Genomic DNA, 23,133 nt, shown 5'->3' on the forward strand with positions numbered 1-23,133 from the left:
TGGAAATATTATTATAAAGTATTTAAAGAGGGCTGTAAATTTCCTCTTAAATGTTGCCTTTAAAGCCGGAGTTCCAAACTCTGCAATAGGAGTGACTGTAAAGGTTTCCCAACAAATACGTCCTAGACTGTTAATGGAAGTACTTCTTTGGAAGGAGCATAATGTGGGTTTTAGGCAGAATTAGTTGTCCCCCCTGGAATGCTTGTTCTCTGACCTAATATGTAATAGTGTAAACACATTTTCAAAAGCTTTTAAAATGAGATTTTCCACCATATGAATGATTTTGTGCAGATGGGAGATAAGCTACAACGTGTTGGAAAAATAAATAACAATGATTATTGACATTCGTGGACGTTGTGACAAAACTGTTGGGACATACAGAATAAATTGCTCAGCATGGCTCCCGCAGGGACGATGGGGATGTCCTGTAGCTTCATGTCTGTAGGGAAAGTGAGTACATTGCTTTCTTCCGAACTTGGCTTCATCGTAGCCTGTTAGCTCAATATTGTTGTTATCAGTTCCAGAAAGAGGAGGACTGTCCTCTCAGAGCCCTCCCTGCCTTGTGGCCAGGATCTTTGTTAGGTCCTCCTGATGCCTTAGCTCACTATAGACAGAACCGTCCCAGTGGGCAAATGTGCAGCCAGCTAACACACGCCATCTCCTCTCTAGAGTTTGACCTTCCTGGTACCGTTCCTCTAAGGATAGCCAAAGTCACCTGGCAGGATTTCTTCTTGTGCTCCCTGCTGGTTAACTGGCTCAATTTAAGTAAATTAAAAAAAAAAAAAAAATCAAAAAAAAAAGAAACCTGAAGATTGACTTTAAGTAAGAATTCTGTAAGGACTATTTTGACCAAGGAAATAGGATCTAGGCTATTATAAAGATTATATGTATGTATGTAAGTTGATACTTATATTTAAATATTTCTGCTTAGTTTCCAAGAAGGACCACAGAGATGGTTTTAAGAGTCATTCTACTTTGTGCTTTAAGTTTTTGTGATTGAGGAGACTGAAGCCTAGTGTACAATGAGGCATATGAAACTACCACTTTGCTAATAGTGTCCATATAAAAGCAATCCACACCAGTTTAGGTAATTTTCCATTTTCTATGTAGCTATGAAAATATAACTTAAATGAATGACTGTCATCTACAATTAAAAGTATTACACTAAAGAAGGGAAAATTAACTTCTACACTGTCTCTGAGGAACAAGAATATGTGATTTTTGGTCTAGAAGTACTTGGATTAATTTTCTTAGGAGGCTTCAGGTGGTGTAATCCAGTGCAGAATTCTCTTATCAGCAAATTATAGTCTGTTGACCATTTTTTCTTCTTAGACAATATCACATAGTGGACCAACAGATTTCCTCTTTTATTTTGTTGTGATTTTGTAACTTTAGGAAGCCACTGTGTGAAAAGAGAACTGACATCTTCAAGAAGTAAATTAAAGAAATGGAACCCATAAAACTCTCAGGCAATATTTTCTAGTTAATTAAAAGCATGTAAAAAAATGGGAAAATGGGCAGCTAGAAAATGCATTCAGAGTTATGATTTACCTGTTTGGCTCAAATGATTTCCTCTGGGTAGTTTTGGAAGATAAATTTTATTTCTTAGGGTTAGTGGCAAGAGGGACTCGAATGCTTTGATGTTCCCAAAGTTACAGATTGATGGCTTAATGTTAATATTGACTGGGAATTAACACCTGACATAAGCACTAAATACATGTGAAACACAGTGGGGTAATTTTTTTCTGCATCCTCACGTCAGGAATCTTCTCTTGAGTTGAGGCACTGTTGTCCCACCTGAATTAGATTTAGTGAATTGTTACCAATGATACTTCTCTTGAGAGGATAAGTTATAAACTACATGTGACCACTTTTTTATGATTAATTGGATTAATTAATTGGATTAAAAAACCACCATTAAATGTGTTTAATAAATAAAGGAACAAAAGCTTGTGAGCCTAACTGCCTGAGGAAGGATTCAAGTTCAGATTTTTCTTCATGTGATATGGGTGCCTAGTAGTTCACCCGAAACAAATGTTCTAACAGATGGAAAAATGTGCATAAATCTACAAAAATGTCTTCTAAAATGTTCATTGAAAAATGAATCTTTCTGGGATGCCTGCGTGGCTCAGTCGGTTAAGCGGCTGCCTTTGGCTCCGGTCATGATCCCAAGGTCCTGGGATCAAGTCCGGCATCGGGTTCCTTGCTCAGTGGGGAGTCTGCTTCTCCCTCTGCCTGCCACTCCCCCTGCTTATGCTCTCTCTCTCTGACAAATAAATAAATAAAATCTTTAAAAAAAAATTTAAAAAAAGGAAAAATGAATCTTTCACAAGAAGGCTAAGTGACAGAACAAAGGACTTCTGATAAATAATAAAGAAAATATGTTGGGGCAGGGAAGGTATTTGGCTGGTTGTTGCATATACAAATTAAGCAATCCATAATTGCCCTGCTAGATAATGTAGTAGAGACAGACACATCTAGAATTCGTGAAACAAATTTATAATTCATTTTCTCTTTATCAGTTGTTGCATAATTCTCATTAGTATCTGTTTCTTTTTCTAACTTACTGTATCAGTTAATATTTTAACCTTATTTAATACTTGTTATCCTAGTATATAACCAGTGAAGAAGTTTACTAGATTATTTAATGGGTAGCTCATACTATACTGATGTCTGATTTTTATCATTATTTACTTAGATTAAAATTAGTCCGATGTACTGGACATTATGCAGATTTTCTTAGCACTTTTTAACGAATAATCACCATTTGACTCCTGGCTGAAAATGAGATGCTGGGTGAAGAAGCACACATGCTTTTTTTGGACTCTAAATGCAATATAAAAGAAAAAGAGGGTACACTGTATATGAATTATGATTTGACACGGTTGATTGCTGCTAGCGGCCAAATATGCTTTTCCTTTGCTGTCTGCTCCAATTTCTCCTTGGACGGGTTGAGAAAGCACTACATGTTCAGGTCAAGATGTTTGCTCAGAAATAGTAGTACAGTTGCAGCTGTGTTTGTTGGAGCAGGAGACTAGTTTAAATAGCATTACCATTTATCCAGTCCATTAACAGAACTCTGTAAAATAATACCAACTCTGCATAAACTACAGGACACTGTAATAAAATTACAAGCACTTGTTGACAGATGGAAAGTGTAAGTAAAGGGAAAGTAAAGGGCTGTAGGTTGGAGGTTGAAAGAGACAGCACACAGTTTCCTTAACTTATGTAGAAACCCCATTCTCCCTTTTACTCCTCCTCCAAAACCAGCATTGCATTTTTATTATCATTTTAAGAGTGGAGAAAATTATTTTTGGAACAATCTGGAGCTGGTTAACTGTCTGAGATTTTAGTGACTTTTGAAATGGGCGATCGTTATTGATTGAAATTTATGAGTGGCAATTATATATATGAGTAGCATAAACAAATCTTCCTGATAAACGTAACCTTAAAGGTGATTTACAAGTGAGTGATTCACACTTTTTAACTTGAATTTGCAGCTACTAATCCGGGCTCCTTAGAGAGGAAGTTCATTGGTACTACTGCGGTTGAGCATTTGGTTATAAATGTTTGTTTTGTGGTTTTCAGTTTATTTCTTTGAGTATCATTATATTTACCCAGACTTCTAACATAAGTTTAAGTATCCAAGGCATATTGCAGAAACTCATTTTTCACTTGTATCTACTGAAACAAAACAAAACTAACAAATGAAATTAAATGCATGAGTTCCAGTGATCCATTTTCTCTACTTCTTTGAATGAAACCTTTTTATTTCTAGTTCACAAGTGGCATTTATTATTCCCCAGTGAGCTTTGGAGCCTCTAAATTATCTAACATTACAAATAGTATTTTTAAACTCAAGGACTTTTTTTATGGCCTAGTGACTACTTACCTGAGAAATAGATTTTGACCACTTAATATGATTGGTCAGGTCACAGTCGTTGTCAGATAAGATCTCAGATGCTCAGAATTGTTTCTGATAATAATAATCGCGCCCTTTTTTTAGAAGAAAACAAATTTTTGTTTTATTATGGTAAAAATGCATTTGTGAAGTAGAACAAATACACAGTGAGGCTGTCTTGATTTCCCTTTCATCTTGTCCCATAGAAGGAGCTTTAGTGTTTATTTTTGTTTTTTAATAGTTATGAGAGTAACGTATCCTCATATTAAAAAGGTTTGGATTCAGAAAAATAGAAAAGAGGAAGTGGAAATTATTTCATTATCCCACCATCCAGACATAACCACTAGTAAACTTGTCGGTTATTATTAACCTAGTTCTCTTTTTCTATGATTATGTGTGTAAATGCTGACATACATTTATTATGAAAACATGTTTTGTTTTGTTTTGTGTTTTTATGTCCCCAGGGTCTAGTATTAGGCTTGACCTTTAGAAACCTCTCAGTAAGTGTTTGATGTATTGAATTAAATCTCTGCTGGGCTCAGGGTTTGTAACGTGAATGAGCAAACAGTTAACGCTGGGAAGGCATTATGAATAATAGAGAGCCAAATTAAACTTAAAGGGTAACTTGGCTAAAAAAATGTTTAGTCCCCTAAACCTTGGAGGGTTTTGGTAGACACAGCAAAATAAAAACAACCCAGATTTCACTTACGCATAATATTTGTTAACTTATTATAATACTACTGCATTTCTGTAACACTATGTAAGTTAGTCTCATAGGATTCATGTATCCAGGGATAAAAGCGGCAGAGCCCGTGTCAAAATTCCTCTTGAATTAATTTCTGCCAGCTCTGATTCAAGTGTGGGCCCCTAGAGGTGTCAGGTGCCATAGTTTCCTGCTCCGTTTTACTTACTGGGCCTGTTTGGCCCCTGCCACAATAAATCCGACAGCGGTTGTGCAGGAATTGCAGGTTACAGTTGCTACGGTTACCGTTGTCCAGCCAGATCCACATCATTACTCATCTAGTGAGCTGCCATGATGCTGTCGATTGTTGCGGCTGCCGAAGGGCTTGGTGTGCAGAGGGGGAAAGTTCCTCAGAGGTGGTGTCACTGTGTTACCATTCGGTGCAAGGATACACTCTCTGCGCTGTTAATACTGATACTTTGCAAAGGGGAACAGATTGACTTTGAAAACCAGGAACCCATACGTGAGATAACACTTAGAGACGTGTTCACCGTCCTTGATTAAAACACCAGGTCCCATTCTTTGTTCAGTATCTTATTAATGACTTATTATTATTGGGCCCAAGGGACTCTGTTCTTGCCATTTAAAGAATAATGATACAGGAGGACCATTTAATTTCAAAAGATTACTATTAGATAACCAAAGGTTTGTTTTTAAGTAGGTAGACAAAAGCCTTGATATAGGGGATATTAGCCATTACCACTTGACATGAAGAAAAGAGGCGAGACATTAAGTAGGACTTACTTTTGATTTTGACATGTAATCTATGATTTAGAAGTTATAAATGCAAGGAAGATTAACATCGTACTTGAGATTTTTGCTGGGCCCCATGCTGATAGTTTTATTTCAAAGAGAACACAAGTAGAAGGTTTGCTGCTGAAGAAAGTCAGAAGTTGGTAGGTTTCTGCAGCTGCCCACCCACAGGATATACTCTGGGAGTGTGAAATCCACAGCATAATTAATTGCATCAAGTGCAAGAATCTTTTGCCTGCAAGTGTACTTGTTTAAATGGTTGCTTTCTCAAGTGTAAATGTTTTTATCTCCACCAACAAGTACTGGTGGTAGGCCAGTTTCAATTTGAAGACTGTGATAGATGCTGGTATGTGGTATTTGTGGGCCTCAGCCATCGCTAACATCTGACCTGGGATATGTAAAATAAAACTTAGTTCCTCAAGACTGGTTGTGTTTGCTGACACCTGAATTTAAGTTTATGGTTTTCATGTCAAAAAGACATTTTGCAATACACATCATCAGGGCAATATTTTAAAATTTGGTGGTAAATCATAAAAATGCCACTGTAGTCTCAAGGTTATATAGTTCAGTGACTGAAGTTTACATAAACAATTCTAGGAATAAGTATCCATAGGATTTTAGTTCTATTTAGCTAATTTTAATGTATTTACATTAGGTTTTAAGACACTGAAATCAATTAATTTATAGCATAAGAGAGGGGACATAAAGCACTAGTGTTTAAATACCTACTCCGATATTAGCAGCTCTGTTATTTTTGGAAATCAGGTGACACCTCTGGAGTCAAGTTTCCTTATCTTTAAAATGGGAATGATCATATTTTCCTCATGGGGATATTTCAAGTCATACTACAGATTCTGTATTCAAAGGAACATTGCCAACTTTCCAGTATGATAGAAATTGTATTGTATGGTTATTATCTTATCTTGCAAAGTAAGATGAAATAATAGTCACGCAGATGTCTTTGCAACTTGCCCATAGTCAGCAAATCTCCTTATTCTGTTTCACCTCTGCCTTGCTATTATTCTCAGTGTAATAACACATACATAAGCATAGCCACATTAATTTTCTTACCACTACAAATTAACATAAAATTTGCACTTGCATCATTTTGTTTCTCCTTACTTGGCCACACAAGGTACATTAAGGCCAGAATGTTCTTAATGAGATCTCTTACCGTCTCCCAGTTGATGATTCATGTGGTTTTAAAATTCCTATATAAAATGAATTAGCTATAGAAACAGAGACTGTGACTCAGAAACTAGTGTTAATGTACGTATTGGGGTGGTTGTTTTAATGATGTTTTTTCCTAAATAAATGAAGGGAAAGTATGAATTAGTTCGAAAAACTGCGTAAACTCCTTAAACTATAGGTGAACTGTTCCAAAATTTATCAAGAAGATTTGCGCAGGTTACTAAAGAACATTTTTATTGCTAATTAAAATTTCCATCTTTAAAACCATCTAAGATAATTAACCCATTGAATTTGTAATATGCAAATATGATGTGATCTGTGGAACATTCTGTCATCTTTACATAAGCTGCATATGTGATTTTAAGTGCATTTTTAGATTAAACATATGTCAAAATGCAGTGCAAATTGCAAATCGCTTAGCACTTTGGATTTAAACAATATTTGATAATGAAATAGATCTGAGCCAGAAGCTGTTTTTGTTTTGTTTTGTTTTTATTGTAACTCCAATACTTTTCACATGTACATAAGCTTTGCAGGCAGAGGCAATGTGATGTATATCCTCTTTATTACCTGTTACCCATAACCAAGTTAATTGCTGTCTCTGAATTCTCCGTAGAAAGTTGAAAAATTTTGATAAATATTTGATAAATTGTGATCTGTATAAGAAACTTTTGGGAAGAAGTGTTTTTTCCCCCCCTTAAAAACTAAATTCTAGAGAAGGAAGCAATGAAAAGTAAAAAGGCCTGTTGGTGGCAATACCCGTGGTGTAGGGTACGACATGGCTGTGTGAAATGTTATTAAGAGAACATCTGCGCCTCTTGAAATCTCCCCCAAATGAATGTGTACAGCTAAGTATGGCAACTTGATTTAAGTGTTTAAAAAAAAATCTTAAAGAAAAGAGAAATAAATACGTCTGGAAACAGAATGGGAAAAGATAGCTTTACCCCTTCATGATAGGTTTCTTCTAGTGAAAGATTAAAGCTTGAAGTATGTGAATAGCTGAGAACAGCACAGAGAAAGGTTGATTGCTTCCCCTCCAACAGTTCCAATTGATTGAAAAAAGCCTAATTTAAAGTTCTGTTTGTTCTATGTCTTAAACCATCAGAATTCTCTTTTAGGACCAGAGGAATGCTCTGGAGGAAAAAGAATCCAAGGATAAAAAGTCATTGCAAGCCAACAATTGTTCCTAATCCTCACAAAATGCTGGAGAAATTAAATTTATTCTTTATTGCTCAAAGTGTTACCTAGGTCACTGGGCGATGGGAAAATTGGACTGGAAGTCGAGTAGGCGCAAGCTTTGTTTTGTGTCTAGATGCTTAACCTTAGACACGACAAGGCATCTTAGAGTGTGGTGGGAACTTGGTTCAGAGCGTTAACACCAAGACTTTTATTACCCCGGATTTATAATAGGCCGTGCTGTCAGGAGATGAAAATGTTGTGTTTACATTGCAGTGTTAAATGATCATTTAATTAACACCTAAGAAAAAAAAAACTTGTGAAATTCTTAGCAGCTTTTATTGTTAGTTTCCTGGGAGGTTTTAATATCCAAGTTTCATTGAGATTTCTTTTTGTAAGTAGGGACACAAAAGACATTATAAACATTTTAAGGAAGACAAACAGTTTAACCTTGACCCCCTTTTTCTAAAATATTAATTTAAATTACATTTTAAATCTGGTGTGCTTATTGAAAAGCTTTCTAGACTAATATATTAAAAATATGTCTTAATTAAACACTTTATTTCTCTGTCAACCTGTAATTTAAATATTATTTATAGTCTACACTTTCTACTGCAAAACATCTGAAATTGCCCATTAGTTTTTTGTAAGAAGTTTAAATATGTTTAGCATACTAATTATACATATTTTTACATCTTTTAAGCCACTGTTGTAGTTACATTATTTTAAGAATTGGGGTCAAAATATATAATCACAAGCAAGCAAATTATATGGGGAAAAAGGTCTCTTATTTTTATATTCAGATAAAAAAGTTTATTTGTAGACAGGACGAATAACATCATTAATAAGAAAATTCAGATGTACTTCATTAATTATGAAAAGATTAGATGTTATCAAATTCCTTAATTTAGTTTTTATCTTTTATAAAAAACAGTTACCTAAAAGGAATGTTTTGAAGCAAACTGATATCATTTGGAAAATATGATATGTATGGCCAAGGGCAGCTGCTCATTCACAGTATTTTTTCTAACAGTATTATTAGAATTTATATCTTAACTCTTCATTTTATCTGGATATGCAACTGCATATTCAGATATATGAAACTAAAAAATATTTATAGTTATTTGCTGTTAAAGTAAAATCTTTATTTTTCCAGAAATAAACATGCTGTTATAGTATAGTTTTTCTAGGGACACTGCTTTTATTCATACTGAAACTAATCATGTTTATTCCTCTTTTAAAAGTTTAAATTCAGATGCCTCAGGATAAAACCTGTTTTCTGTATTATTCATGGTAAAAGAGTGCAGGAAGGATTGAATGTTATTAAAATCTCTTAATAGAAAGCCCTGCTTTGAACCAAGAAGTACATTCACAAAATACTGCTGAACATAGTATGGGCACTTTCTACAATGTTATATATTCTCCTTCTATCAAATTTCAGCTTTTCTCCAAAACTTTACTCTTTTTTTTTAACCCACATTGATTTTTTTCTTCTCAAAGCTCCTTCTCCACCCAGAGTCGAGTAACAAAAACCTACAAGTAGGAATATTGCTTAAATTTTATTTCCTCCACATAAGGATCCACCTTTTAGATTGAGGTAGTTTCAAGACACAAAATGCTCAGAAGTTAAAATTTATGAAAGAGAAAGAGAGAGGTAACAAATTTTGGTTATTTAACATATTGGATAGCTAGTATATTCTAAATGATATAGTTCATTATACTAATAACTATTCCAAGCCAACCGGGTATTGTGTGCTTGTGGGTGGGTGGGTGTGTGTGTGTGTGTGTGTGTGTGTGTGTGTTTGGAAAGTGGAGCTAGCTATCAGTGAGAGGTAGAGAGACATTTTGTGAATGTTCAAAATGCTTGAGGAATATAAATTTAAGGAAGTTTTAGGACATTTCACTTAACATAGATAATTATGTTGCTTTTGTGCTAAAAAAAGCAATATTACGCTCTTATATTGAGAAAGTCAGTGTTAAGGTTTAACATTAATTATTTGGAATCCCTGACTAATCAATAAAAAGAAAGATCTTAGGATTTATTACAGGTAAAGTTTCCAAGTTTGCTTCTTAAAAAATAGGAATAACTCCTCTAAATACAAATGATTATGCTGTAACAAATACATTTGAGGGGCGCCTGCGTGGCTCAACTGGTTGAGCGACTGCCTTCGGCTCAGGTCATGATCCTGGAGTCCTGGGATAGAGTCCCGCATCGGGCTCCCTGCTCGGCGGGGAGTCTGCTTCTCCCTCTGACCCTCTTCCCTCTCGTGCTCTCTGGCTCTCATTCTCTCTCTTTCAAATAAATAAATAAATAAGATCTTTAAAAAAAAAAACAAATACATTTGATAGTTATTCTATTGGAACCATTGCATATAATGAGATTGGGAGATAGGATACCTAGAAAGACTCTGTACCCTACTCCACAGAGATCGGGTGAGTTAAAATTAACTTCCCTTTTGCATAAAACTCTCTTGCCTGCCTTTCAAGACCAATTATAATTTAGTTCTATATTACTTCTTTCACTTTATCCCTGCTATCACAGCGTGCGTGCTATATCCCAGGCAAGCCGATTTTGCGGTTACTTGCCGGAAGTTCTCGGCACATTTCTGGCCTCCATTCTTGCCTCCAATTTAGAGGAGCATAGTTTACTTGTTCATATAATAAGCCTCACCTCCTCTATGAAACCCTTCTCACTGCTTCAGTAAGTTACATCCCAATGATCATTGATTATAAGGTAGTGGTTATGACTATAGACTGTTGACTGCATAGGAGTGAATCACTTAATGTGTAGCCTTGAGAATGTCATTCAGTTACCTGCCCCGTGCCTCAGTTTCCCCTTGTGTAAAAAAAAAAGGAGGAAAATAGAATAGAATTTACCTTATGGAAGTGCTGTATGGATTAAATTATTCACTAAATAAACATTAGTAGGATGCTTGATATACCAGTAAATGTTATATATTTTATGTTATTTTTATTTTTAAAACTGTTATTTTCTGTGTCCTATAATATGTGGTTACATATTATTCTTTAATCATAATGTGTGTGTTAACAGAGAACCCTGTGTCATGTTTTACTTATAGGATCTAGCCTAGTGTAGGTTGCTTAATCAGTACTTTCCAACTGAATGCTTGTTGGAAATTAAGCCTGAAAAAGATTAACAATAGCTTGAACTTGGAATGAAATATATTGTGTTGTGAAGAGAACACTGGATCAGAAGTCAGAAGATATCCTAGTTACATTCTTAGCTCTTTTGGTCACCAGCAGCTACAGATACTGAGCAGAGGTACTTGATTTCTTTTTTTAAGGATGAGTTTCTTTGCTTATGAAAGTATATAGTAAGTCAGATAAGAGAGTGACCACATCTGGTGTGTTCACCATCCTATCACCAGAACTTAGCACAGGCTTCCTGGTCTCTAGGGGATGCTCAAACATAATGCAGAGAAGGGAAGGAGATTGAAATATATCCCATAATTCTAGCTCTTTTTTCAAAAAATGTATAGGAAACTCTTCACAGGACTTGCAAGAATTATGATGGTGGAATTATTCATGTTAATAAACCAGGAATTAGATAACTATATTGTGGAAGAGTGATTTCTAAATTGTTCTCTCCCCTATTAGCAGTTTAAAAAATAAAGGCAGTTTCTTTTCTAGATAAATACGGCCTACTTATATTTTGCATGGCTTTGGTATTAAATGTGAATTGTTTGAAAGCTTAGGTTAAAAAAAACAAAGGAGATTTTATGGTTATGCATTATTAAGTGGTTATCCTGATACATGGTAATCCCTCAATATGAGGGAAGTGGTGTATAATTGAAGTAGTTTCAATAATCACCCGCCTTTCAAACATCACTAATGGTAGCATGAAGAGATGAGTTAAAAATCAAACAAGGCAAATCAAAGGAGAAAAATGGCGTTGGTTGATGCAGGTTATGTTCATGTTTGTGTTATCAGCTTTTGATTGTGACAGTTTTGAGAGTAAGAGCCATCATTGTCTGTAATTCTGCCTAGTAAATACATTGTGCACCCTGGACATTTCCCTGACCTTTTGAGGAGAATAGAAGGTATAGAACCTGAATACCCTGAAGGCAACTGAAATCTGAGGTCTTTTTCCAAAAGGCGAGCTCACTTTCTGAGTTGGTATGGTTTTCTTTCCCTGTCTTTAAGTGGAATGAATTCCACACCTAATTAATAGTTTCAAGGAAAGTTGTTAATCAGGTACTCCAAGTGACCACTCTGGATTCTTCTGTTATTACATAAGAACGTGATGGAATGAGAAAGCAACATAGTTAACATTTGATAAAAGGAAATACCTTTTTTCCTCTCCCCACCCACCATGTAATCCCCTGGAATTTACTTGACGCAGGAAATTACTGAGGCAAATAGTGTGATTAAAAAAGTGAAGTTGTGTGAACAAGAATAACACTTGCAGTTATAATAATTACTTGAAAAATCATGACATATATCAATTATCATATTTCAGGGCAAGAGTTTTCACCTAAGGATGTATGGAAAGAATTTTTCTTCATTCTTTTCAGTCTTACAGGGAAGCCCAACTATTACCAATATTACTTTTTGTTCTTTTCTGAGTTATCAGACATCTTTCTATTGTCCTAAGATGGGATACTAGATGAAAATCAGATAAAAGCTTGAACTAAGTATGACAGAGGGGCAAAGAAGAACTATAAATATAACAGAATATTTTTAAAATAGACAATCTTATTCTCCTTCTTGCTCAGAAACTGTACATTGACTTAAAGAGAACAAAGTGGTTTAAAACAACAAGAAAAATCCAGATATTGGTTTATTTATATAAATTGAGTACCCTGAAACTATTAAGCTGTAGATAAATATGTTATTTCCAAATGTTGTATCCATATCATGAGTGTGATATCTATTACAAGGTAGTTACTTTTGTTATATTCTTATAAGATGATTCAGGTTTAGATGTTTTATAAGTATGGCTGTTTTCCCCAGTTCTCAAACATATTTTACTTTAGTGCCTTGTATTTATTTCTACACTGATTATTTTATGTTTATTATATTTCAAAACAGCAATTCCTATTGTGTGCTCTCCAGTGATCTAAGAGAAATGTATTCTGTGGTCAGATGTGTTGGAAAATAATGAAAGTCATATCCCCTTGGTGACTGCATGTACATTTGTATATTTATCAACAGGGTATCATGCAGTAAAGAAATCTGTTTAATATTTAAAAATTTGCTTCTCAAAGTTATTTGACTCTAGGTCCCCCTCTTCCCACCCTTCCCCCATTTATACCAATTAATCCAAATAACAACAGCAATCTGTAGCTTTTCTGAGGAATGACTGCTTTTCCAAAAGTAGTTTTTAAAAATGTTTTAGGTACAACTTGTGGGTGATCAGTGGACTTTGAATCAACATACACTTTCATTTGTTCAGTATTTCTTTCCAAAACCTATCTCTCCGGGACTAAATGACAAAACAATTTAGATATGATGGGTTAGAGACAGGAATAAAAGGAAAAAAGAATTAATAGTATTATAAAACTCCTAAGACAACTATTTTCATATATCTGATAGGATCTTATCCTGACCTGTACTGAAAATTATGGTCCCTTCTCTTAGTTCCATGGCATGCTGCTTTGACTGCCAATTCTCAATTAAATATTGAGGGATTTCAAAGAAAATACCACAGTATGGCTAAAACAAAACTACTTCTTCAAAGCCTGATATTAAATGGGTTCAATAAAATAATTTACTTTACATTTTATCCAGTATTTACAAACACATTTACTTTCTGGATTTTATTAAAAGCATAAAATAGAATGTGTTTTGTAATAGTTTAGGTTCCCTCTGCCTAAGTAAGCTCAGTACCCTAACCCTCTCTTCCCACTTCTCCATGTTCTTTTTCTCTTTAGGCTCCATCATCACTATCATATTGTATGTTTTATTGATTTATTTGGTTGTCTTTCTCTCCCAATTAAAATACAAGTTCCACAAAGGCAGAGAATAGTAGTAGATGCGCAAGAAATATTGGTTGAATGAGTGAATATAAGCTTTGCAACAGTCTGCCAGAATTTGAATCCTAGCTTCCAAGCTTCCTGGCTGTGTGACTGGGAACACATTACTTAACCTCTCTAACTCAATATCCTCTTCTTTAAGATGGAGATAATTAGAACATCAATGTCAGAGAGTCCTTGACAGGATTAGAAGATATAATGCACCTGCCACAGAGTTCAATGGATGTTAAATATTTTTCATAAATCAAACACTTCTTGAATTGGTTGAAGAAAAATTACCAAACATTGCCATCATCTATTAAAATCATGTGTTATTGCTTTCTGGTTTTTAGCTGAGACCCTCCCCACCACCCACTGCTACCCCAGTATTAGAATGGGAAACCGAACCATGCAGAGAGACACATTAGAAGCTACTTGTTCTTTCCTTCTTTCTATTTTCCCATGCTTCATGAGCTTTCCATTTTCACAGAGTTCTCTGTCTTCCCAGTCCTGCTTCTGGAATGTTGAAATCACACCTGGCTTTTCCACTACCCAGGCCCTGCTGCCATTCAGAGGGTGCCTCCAACCCTGCCTGGGTGGCGGGGGGGAGGTCCCTTCCCTTGTGGGGCTGTGAAAGACCAAACACTAGCCACCTTCCGGTATGCAGATGTTTTCACTTACTTTTGGACATGATCCATTCACACACCTCTAGCCTAGGAAATTAAAAGTATTTGCTAAGTTTAGTATATTATAGCAATTGTTTGATATCTATATTATAAATATTAGTTTGTTCACAAAATCCCCTCCCTAGGCTGTACATGCCTTGACGGCTTGGGCGTATCCATCTCTTCACTGTAGAGCGGTATTCCCATATCTGGACACTCAAATACTCATCGGCTGAAGGGAAAGTGCACATAGTACGAAGGATCCATAGAGCCATCTTTCATGACACATGAGCCTCAGAGAGCATTTGAAGCTTTAACCTCTTAATATGTTTGCATTTGTTGTCCCTTCATAGTGTTTATGTTTAAAGAGAGTAACAGTAAACTTGTTCAATCAATATCTCTTATATCTTATATCGATATAAGATATGCAGTGATACGTAGGTGGCTTTTAGTAACAGTTTACTCACTGTGATATAAAGTGTCTGTTCTATTTATGGAAGCCGGAAAAAAGATTTCTCTATGCCTTTTATAGTATGTATCATTATTTCCTAGTATTTTGACACATTTGTGTGCCTGTGTGATTTTGTTTAACTTGCAAATAAAACAAGAGTGCTATAAAATGGCTACAAAGTTGAAATGGCTGATATGAAAGGAAGCAACTGAGGCAGCTGGTTTAATGACGTCATTTTGTATCCTTCCAGGAGTTGCTAAAGTCCAGCGTACATCATTCAGTGCGCTTCCACAATTCTTTGCCATCCTAGAGCGTGTACTTCTGACATTTTTATTAGGCTTTTGTGTTTGGTCACTGTATTAAATCCAGCAATTTATTCCTTTCCACTTAAATTGTCTTCCCTGTCCAAGGAGTGGAGAGGAATTCACAGCGCCTGCACATAAAAGGCCATTATCTTATCTTAGCAAATCCAGCCCTACAGAGACAGTGAATCATGACAGCTCAGCTGGGCAGCTGGGAAACGGGGAAGTGCATGAGGGAGGGTAAGGCAGGCCAGGGAGTCAGCGATGAGGCCTGCGGTGTAGGGCTCCGGTGAGTCTCCTGGAAGCAGCCCTTTGCTGATCCTGGCCCTGTAGACTATTTAGCGGACAGACTTTGGAAGTTTGCATCCAAGGAGTGTGCTCTACCTATAATCTTGAGTTGAAGCTTGTAGATACTACTCAGGAGACCGTACTACCCATTGTTATTTTTCTGGCCACAAATCAAAGTACTTTTTTTTTTTTTAAATAGGTTAAACAGAGACATTTGTGTGTATTGCTAGAGGCAGCCTATAGAGCAAATATGTAGAGACTTTGGTGCCTTACTCTAATACAGCTTTCATTCCATGCAGATAAGTATTTCCTGATTGGAGGGAGAGATGGTGATGAGGAGGGAAGGGTTGAAGTCAGCTGAGTAGCTTCCAGCTAGGTTCTTCATAGATTGAGTACATGACCAGAGAGCTTTTCCAAGCACTTTACTCATATTCATAGTTGCTCATTTGATCTTCAACAATATGAACCAAATTACAGATGAGAAAACTGTGACCCAAAAGATGGTGTAATTTGTCCCAGTGGCAGGTAGAGGGATAGTAAATAAATAATAGGGCTATTATTTTTCTCTAAAGCTGTACTAACACCTAGTGGTCTAAACTCCTGCTGTGATCATTCTTATTTCCTGATGTTTTCTTATTATACCATGTACTTGAAGAGTTACACAGCTAAGTTAGCTGTCCTTGAGCCTCTGGACTTTTGCTTCTGATATTTCCTCCGCCTTTTTCCCCCAGGCAAACTTCTGTTTACTACCCAAGATCCAGACCATGCCTCCTCCACCAGGAAGGACTACCTGATTTCACAGAGGAAAATGTGACCCCATGTACTCAGTGCCTCAGGCGAACAGCGCTCTCCATTTAGAGGTCTCACACACTAGGCTAGACCACATGAGCCTTCTTCTCTGGAGTGTTTGTTCCTTATCCTGTGCTGCCTGACAAAATATCTCCCATCTGCTTTTTTGCTGGTAGTATGCCTTGTATCTCAAGAGGGTGTTATAGCAGGGGTCATATTTTATTTATCTCACTACCACCTGAGGTCCTGGCCCATGGTTGGAACTGCTTTGTTAGCTAAATGAGCTTACTTTAGGACTGATCATAATGAACTCCAATGTGTCTTTCTTCTCTGAGTCTTTTTTTGGGGAGAGCTTCATCTGGGCCTGCTCCTTTTCAGCCATGCCTCAGAGTCCTTCTTATGCCACCGTTAGTTTTATGGAACAGCTGTTTTATAGCACAGTGAGTGTGTTCTTCTCTCTCCTCGAATTCAAGCTTCTGGTGGCAGGTCCTAAGTCTTTTTCACTTCTGCGCTTCCCAAAGCACCTACCATAGTGTTAGGTGCATAATAGGGACTCCGTAAATAAAGTCTATTTATTGTTAAATAGACTTAATGAGGACTTTTCATTCTTTTCCTCCAAGCCAGATTTCTATCATTGAAACAGAAAAATTCAGTCTGAAAAAAAGAGTAAAGTTGATGTAACACTCTATGTGATTTTTAAATAGTTCATATTTGAAACAAAGAACACAGCATGTGTAGATGTCCAGGTAAACATTCTTGCAGTTCTAGTGTTTCATCATATTTATTATGAGAACATGTTGTGTTAATTTATTTTAGAATTTTAAAAAATGGCATGTGAGTCAGCATGCTGTAGTAAAAAGAGCCAAGTTTCAGTGGCAGACAAGATGGTGTTCAAACTCTGGTTTGCTATTAGCAGTGTGCTTGGTGGGAAACACCCTTCTGGCCTCGTTTCCTTACCTGTTAAGTGCGCTTGAAAATTAGAACATTTCATTTAAATTTTTGAAATGCTGGGATGATGATCCTATACCCAGAATAATATTTCACATCAGCTGGCTTATTCTGAATGCCTGCAGAAAAAGCTCTTTGATACTAAGGTCTTGTTTTCTTTAATGTATCAATGCTACATAAATCATTTAAGTATAGAAAATAGGTGGTCATGATTAACTGCTTAGTTACATGCTTTTGGTTACAAATAACTGACACCTGTCTGAATGTGGCTTTAAATAGGGAAAATTGTTATCTCTCAGAGCAGGAATTGCCAAGGTAGATCCAGCCATAGCTTTTAATTTCTTTCTATTTCTCCATCCTCAGTGTCAGCTTGTCCTACGACTTTGCCCTGGTCTCAAAATGGCCATCAGTGCTAAGTAAGGCTCCCTGCTTCCTGGTTCATAGTCAATGGGAGAAAGAGAAGGGGAAAAAAAAAAGGTGTAGAGAAAAGGAAGAGAAATTGGGAAACAGGAAGGGAAGGAGATATCTCTCCCACTATCAAATGAATTCTAATCTCTTTCTTGAATCAGTTGAACCGACTTAGATGAAGTGCATAACTCTAGACCAAGGGTTGCCAAAGAAATGCCATATAGTGATTGTTTTAAATGTGTTAAGATATCTTTCTGGACTTTTGGATGGTTGGGTGACTAAATCAGATCAGGATTCTATTAGGAAAGAGCGACTGATGTGGGGAAGTAGTCAACAGTGTGCACCACAGTTAAGAACTTACATTTTAATTTTTCATTTGATTTTACCACAGGAATTAAGAAAAAAATTGCTTTTATAGGAACTTTTAGTTTAGGTGTGTAAAACTGAACCTTTTAGAATTGTTGATTTCTTTGGGTTTCATTTTCACATGTCAGGATAATAAGACCTACCTTTCATGTTTTTGAGGAGATTAAAAATAAAATTTGTGGAAGGTGCAGTGCCAGACCCATAATACAGGCTCGCTTTAAGTAGCTGCTATTGTTGTATTTTCTTGGTTAGAATTTCTTTATTTCATCTTTGCCTCATCTGTACTCCAGTTTCTACTTCCAAAGTCCTGTGTTATGAATCCACACAGGTGCCTCATTGCCACCGCCTAAGTTAACAGACCCAAGAGAAAACTCATAAAAGTCTTTTTTTCTTTTTTTAGCATAGCAGTTTATGAGTATGTTATCATGCAGTCTTACAGGGTCCTCAGAGAAACCCTGCAGTGTAGAAACAATTTATGCCATTTTACAGATTTTTAAACTCTGTCTCCTCCTCTAAATCTGAGCTTCACGAGGACGGAGATCCTGTTTTCTTCATGGTTGTATCCTCAACATTCTAGATAGTGCATCATGTGTGGTAGACTGGTAGGTGATTGATCAGTGTTTGTTGAAGGAAAGGAGAGATGGAGGGAAGTGGGGAGGGTTGCGGGGGTTGGATGTGACCTGCAGAGTTTGAAGGACTCTCTTTGTTCATGACCTTGCACTGAAGATAGAAACCCCCATTCTTAGTGGGCTAATAATGAGACCCTGCACGGGCTGCCCCTCATGCTTTAGCTTCATTCTGCTTTCTTCACTTTTCCTCTCCTCTCTGTACATTCTAGCTGTATAAGCATTTGCAGTCCTGTATGTGTTGCTTTTAGTTCCACAGGGCCTTTGCATATGCACATTCCCAGGCCTATCGCTCTACCTACTGCCTTCTTATTCCTGGTCATTGTCCCGTAGTCACATCCATCCCCACGTCTTCCTTTCTGGGAAAGCAGATACACTGATTTCAAGATTCATTAGCCAATTCCCCTTTCAGATGAGTGGTTTATGATGAGCCTTTTCTTCCTTGTTCCTTGGCATCCTCTAAAACTGCAAGTATAAAGCAACTACTTCATTTCTTCTCCACCGCTGGGACATGATACTAATGCATGGATGGTAGGATTCTAATCATAAAATAGATAGGCTTGGAGTCAGAATATCTGAACTGGAACCATGGTCCAGCCACTTTCTAAAATGTGTGATTTGGGCGAAATTATTAATCACACTCAGCTTCAGTGTCTTTCTCTGTAGGTTGAAAATAATAATTAATTCAAAGATTTGCTATAAGAAAGAAATAAGGATATGTGGAAGTGGCTGGCAGAGTTCCAAGTAGACCGTGTTTATGGAATTTTTTGAGTTTCGAACATATTAATTGCAGAATCCTTTTTCCTGTTTATTAGCAGTAATAAAATCACAACTGTTCGTATGAGGTCTAATGTGATGATTACTGATTAAAATAGAAGTTGTTCCTTCTCTGTATTATACTAGTTAAAATGTGACTATTTGGTTAGGCGATTGGCTAATGGACTAATCTATTTTCCGAGGAAACAACAAACCCTTAATCTTTTTTCGACTACTATTATGTGATTGAGTGATGAGAAGCTCCATTAGTGTCCTGAATAATGTTGAGTCATTCGGGTGCTACAAGGCTCTAGAAGAGTAAAAATCATTTCTGACTGCAGAACCTAGGAAAGCAACATAGGGATTCCATTTTACATGGATTTCTGTACTTTCCAAAAACGTGAGAAAAAAAAAAAAAGCATTCTTATGAAGAGAATGACATCAGTTGAAATGGTTAAAAAATATGTTTAGCAACTAAGAAAAATTTCATGCATTTGTGGTATTGAACTAGGGAGACGTAATTTAAGAAATATAAATTGGGACCATTTTAAAGGTTTTGAAATACTAGGCTAATAAGGACCTCATTCAGACTTCATTTGGTAGGCAGGGGTTATCTGACCAAGGTAATGTTTTGGGGAAGGATTAGGATTGTGACTTGAAGTCAAGAGGGACTTGAAGCCTGGAGATCAGTCATAAAAATAATGACATATTCCAAAGTCCCAATTCAGGGTGATGCTATTTTAGGAAAAGAGAAAGATCTATAAAGAGGTATTTACAGTGAAATTGCATGTAGAGTCATGATGGTTTTAGGTAGAGAACAAGATTTTAAAATTTTTTAAAAAGCCGGTATAATCAATGAAGAAAGCCAATTCCCTAAGCATTTTGATTAACTGAGTACGAATGATTCTCAAATGAAGTTCTTAACTTATAGTAGTATTAATCTTAAAAATAAAATGGCCGGTTATTTTACCAGCAAAAAGTATTTACTTGGGAACAACAGAGAATTGCAGGCAAGCTATGGAAAAACCATAACCAAGTCCAACAAACCAAGGGGAAGAACCTTATTTATGGAGAAGAGGATGGAGTTGGGAGGCGTTATTTTGACTGAAAGTCCATTGGAGGAAAGAGGGGGTTCTCATAGGCTGAGTTGTAGGGGTAGTCGATTTCTTGTAGAAGATGCAATATACATCTTTCCTTGTTGCCGCCTGTAATTGATGATTCTTTCTTGTTGCTTATTCTTCTGTTGGGGTCTGTAATTGACAATTCTTCCTGTAATTGATGTTAGAGTCTACTGTTCCCCCTGTGTCTACTTTAGTGAGTCTTCCCTTTATTCGTTTTCACAGTAGCATGAAATAGAATCATGAATGGAAAAGCATTACTGCTGTTTCAGGGTTTGGAATCGCTTCTTACCTTTATTCCTGACACATAGACCTGTTTCCCTTATTCTGTTGTCCAAAGAACTAGGAATAGAGATATATTAATGGGGTCTTCATTTTTCAAATGAGAATACAAAGATGATATAATTCCCATGCTGAAAATCACCTTAGAAACTGTGCCAGAAGAAACAGGTGCCAGAAATGTTGTGTGACCTGCCCAGGGTTGCCCAGCCTATGGGAGAGAAACCTTCACCATGGCTCATGGGTCCAGGCTCCCCATGTAAAGGTCCTCTTGAGACTTCATGCTGTCTGGTCCAAACCTGCTCCAGGGCCCAAGACCCTTTTTCTTTCCTTTTCTTACCATTTTGTACTGTTTTCATTGCTATTTAAAGGCATCTTCCTGAAATTCACAGAATTGTACATGATGCTTATCATTATTTTTTTGTCTTTAGAAAGTACTTATGTGTAAATGGTGCTATGCTGGGCTCTGTATAAAGCCAGGTAAACATACAAAGGCTTTAGCTCTACTGTGTCTCATGTTTCATACATTGAGGTTTTTATCCTGAGGCCACTGGGTAAATGTTTAAGTTCTCTCTCATAAATTCTCCATTATTACTTAGAAGGTTTTTGTTTTGTTTTTAATTCTGGCTCTAAGGAAAAGGGAAAGGAAATTCACATGTGTTTGTCTTTCCTAAGAAGCTGTAATACATGGATTTTCAATTTGTACATATAACATGCTTTTAAGAAGGAGCTGTTAGAGGGGAGCCTGGGGGTGGCTCAGTGAATTAAGCTTCTGACTCTTGATCTCAGCTCAGGTCTTGATCTCAGGGTCATGAGTTCAAGCCCTGCATTAGGCTCCACACCCAGTTTTATATATATTAAAATATGTATATATAATGTGTTTACAAATATATAAAATAATATATATTTAAAAAAGAAGGAGCTGTTCTATCCCTTAGTTTATAGATGCAAAAGCTTAAGATTGACTAACCTCACTATAAAAGGTAAAGCCATGTTTGGAATTCATATCTTCCATAAAATAGGCCATTTCATATTGAGACATGACATTATAATATAAACTGAAATACATTCAGAGAACAACAGAAGGTATCAAAAGGCCTGAATGATATATGACAATCAACTGAAGAAACTTGAGTTATATAGAAGAAAGAAATAGTTATGTAGTTACTATTTCATCAAAAAATTTTTAAAACCTCAGAGGTGTTATCCTCTCAGAGAAGAATCAAATGCTAGATATAGATAGCTCAACCAAAGTAATTTGGTGTTGGAAGTGACTGTTTCAGAAGGCCCTTGCAGAGGGATTGGCAGCTACATATCTGTCACTACTCCACTATTGGAAAATTGCATAAGAACTGTGTCTTAAATGTTTCTTTGTGTGTGTGTGTCTTAAATGTTTCTAATTTTAATTTTTCTGTCCCTGAATTCCATTTAAAAGTGAACCTGATACAAACTGACCATGTATAACATAGATGAACCAAGATTTCTCTGAAGGAAGGCTGATACAGACACCCCTACTTTGGAAAGCTCCTGAGGCTCTTCTTTGAAACACTGTGTATGCAACAATCTTAATTTGAACACCTCTGGGGTAAATAATTTCCAAATTCCATTTCAATGGAAAAATATTAATTTAACTTTAATTTAGAACAAGGTCAGTTTGTGCAAGTGACTTTCTTTTAAACTGAAGTATAATTAACATACAATATTATATTATTTTCAGGTGTACAACATATTGATTTGACAATCCTAGACATTACTCAGTGTTCACCACGGTGAGTGTAGGCACCATATAACATCAACGTTATTACAATATTATTTATATTCCCTATGCCGTACTTTTCATCTCTGTAACTTATTTATTTTATAATTGGACATTTGTACTTCTTAATCCCCTTTCTCGCTTTTGCCCATCCTATCACCTACCTCCCCTCTGGCAACTCTTGATTTGTGCATGACTTTTAGGGAAAATCCTTACTCGGGATTATACTTGGGCAGGAGACGCATCAACTGTCTTAATGGCTAGTCAGTCCAACTCTTTATTGCCTGTTCAGTCTAAGTCCTCCCTCAAACCCCTTGAAAATTATTTGAGCTGCCCGAGAAGCTCTTTAACTCAATAAAGTGAAAAAGAAAAAAAAAATAAATCATCTGCAAAGAGTGAGAGTTTGACTTCCTCTTTGCTGATTTGGATGCCTTTGATTTCTTTTTGTTGTCTGATTGCTGTGGCTAGGACTTCTAGTACTATGTTGAATAGCAGTGGTGAGAGTGGACATCCCTGCCGTGTTCCTGACCTCAGGGAGAAAGCTCTCAGTTTTTCCCCATTGAGAATGATATTCACTGTGGGTTTTTCATAGATGGCTTTTATGATATTGAGGTATGTACCCTCTATCCCTATACTCTGAAGA

General features: G+C 36.3%; 1 protein-coding gene across 2 annotated transcripts in view; it reads left to right on the forward strand.

The window, feature by feature from the left end:
* SLIT2 (slit guidance ligand 2) overlaps positions 1 to 23,133 on the forward strand; it is a 360,710-nt gene that overhangs the window by 16,795 nt on the left and 320,782 nt on the right. The window lies entirely within an intron of this gene.

Source organism: Callorhinus ursinus, unplaced genomic scaffold, assembly GCF_003265705.2.
Source record: "Callorhinus ursinus isolate GAN/ISIS: 27379988/994484 unplaced genomic scaffold, GSC_fseal_2.0 scaffold4, whole genome shotgun sequence".
In the NCBI taxonomy this organism is placed as follows: domain Eukaryota; kingdom Metazoa; phylum Chordata; class Mammalia; order Carnivora; family Otariidae; genus Callorhinus; species Callorhinus ursinus.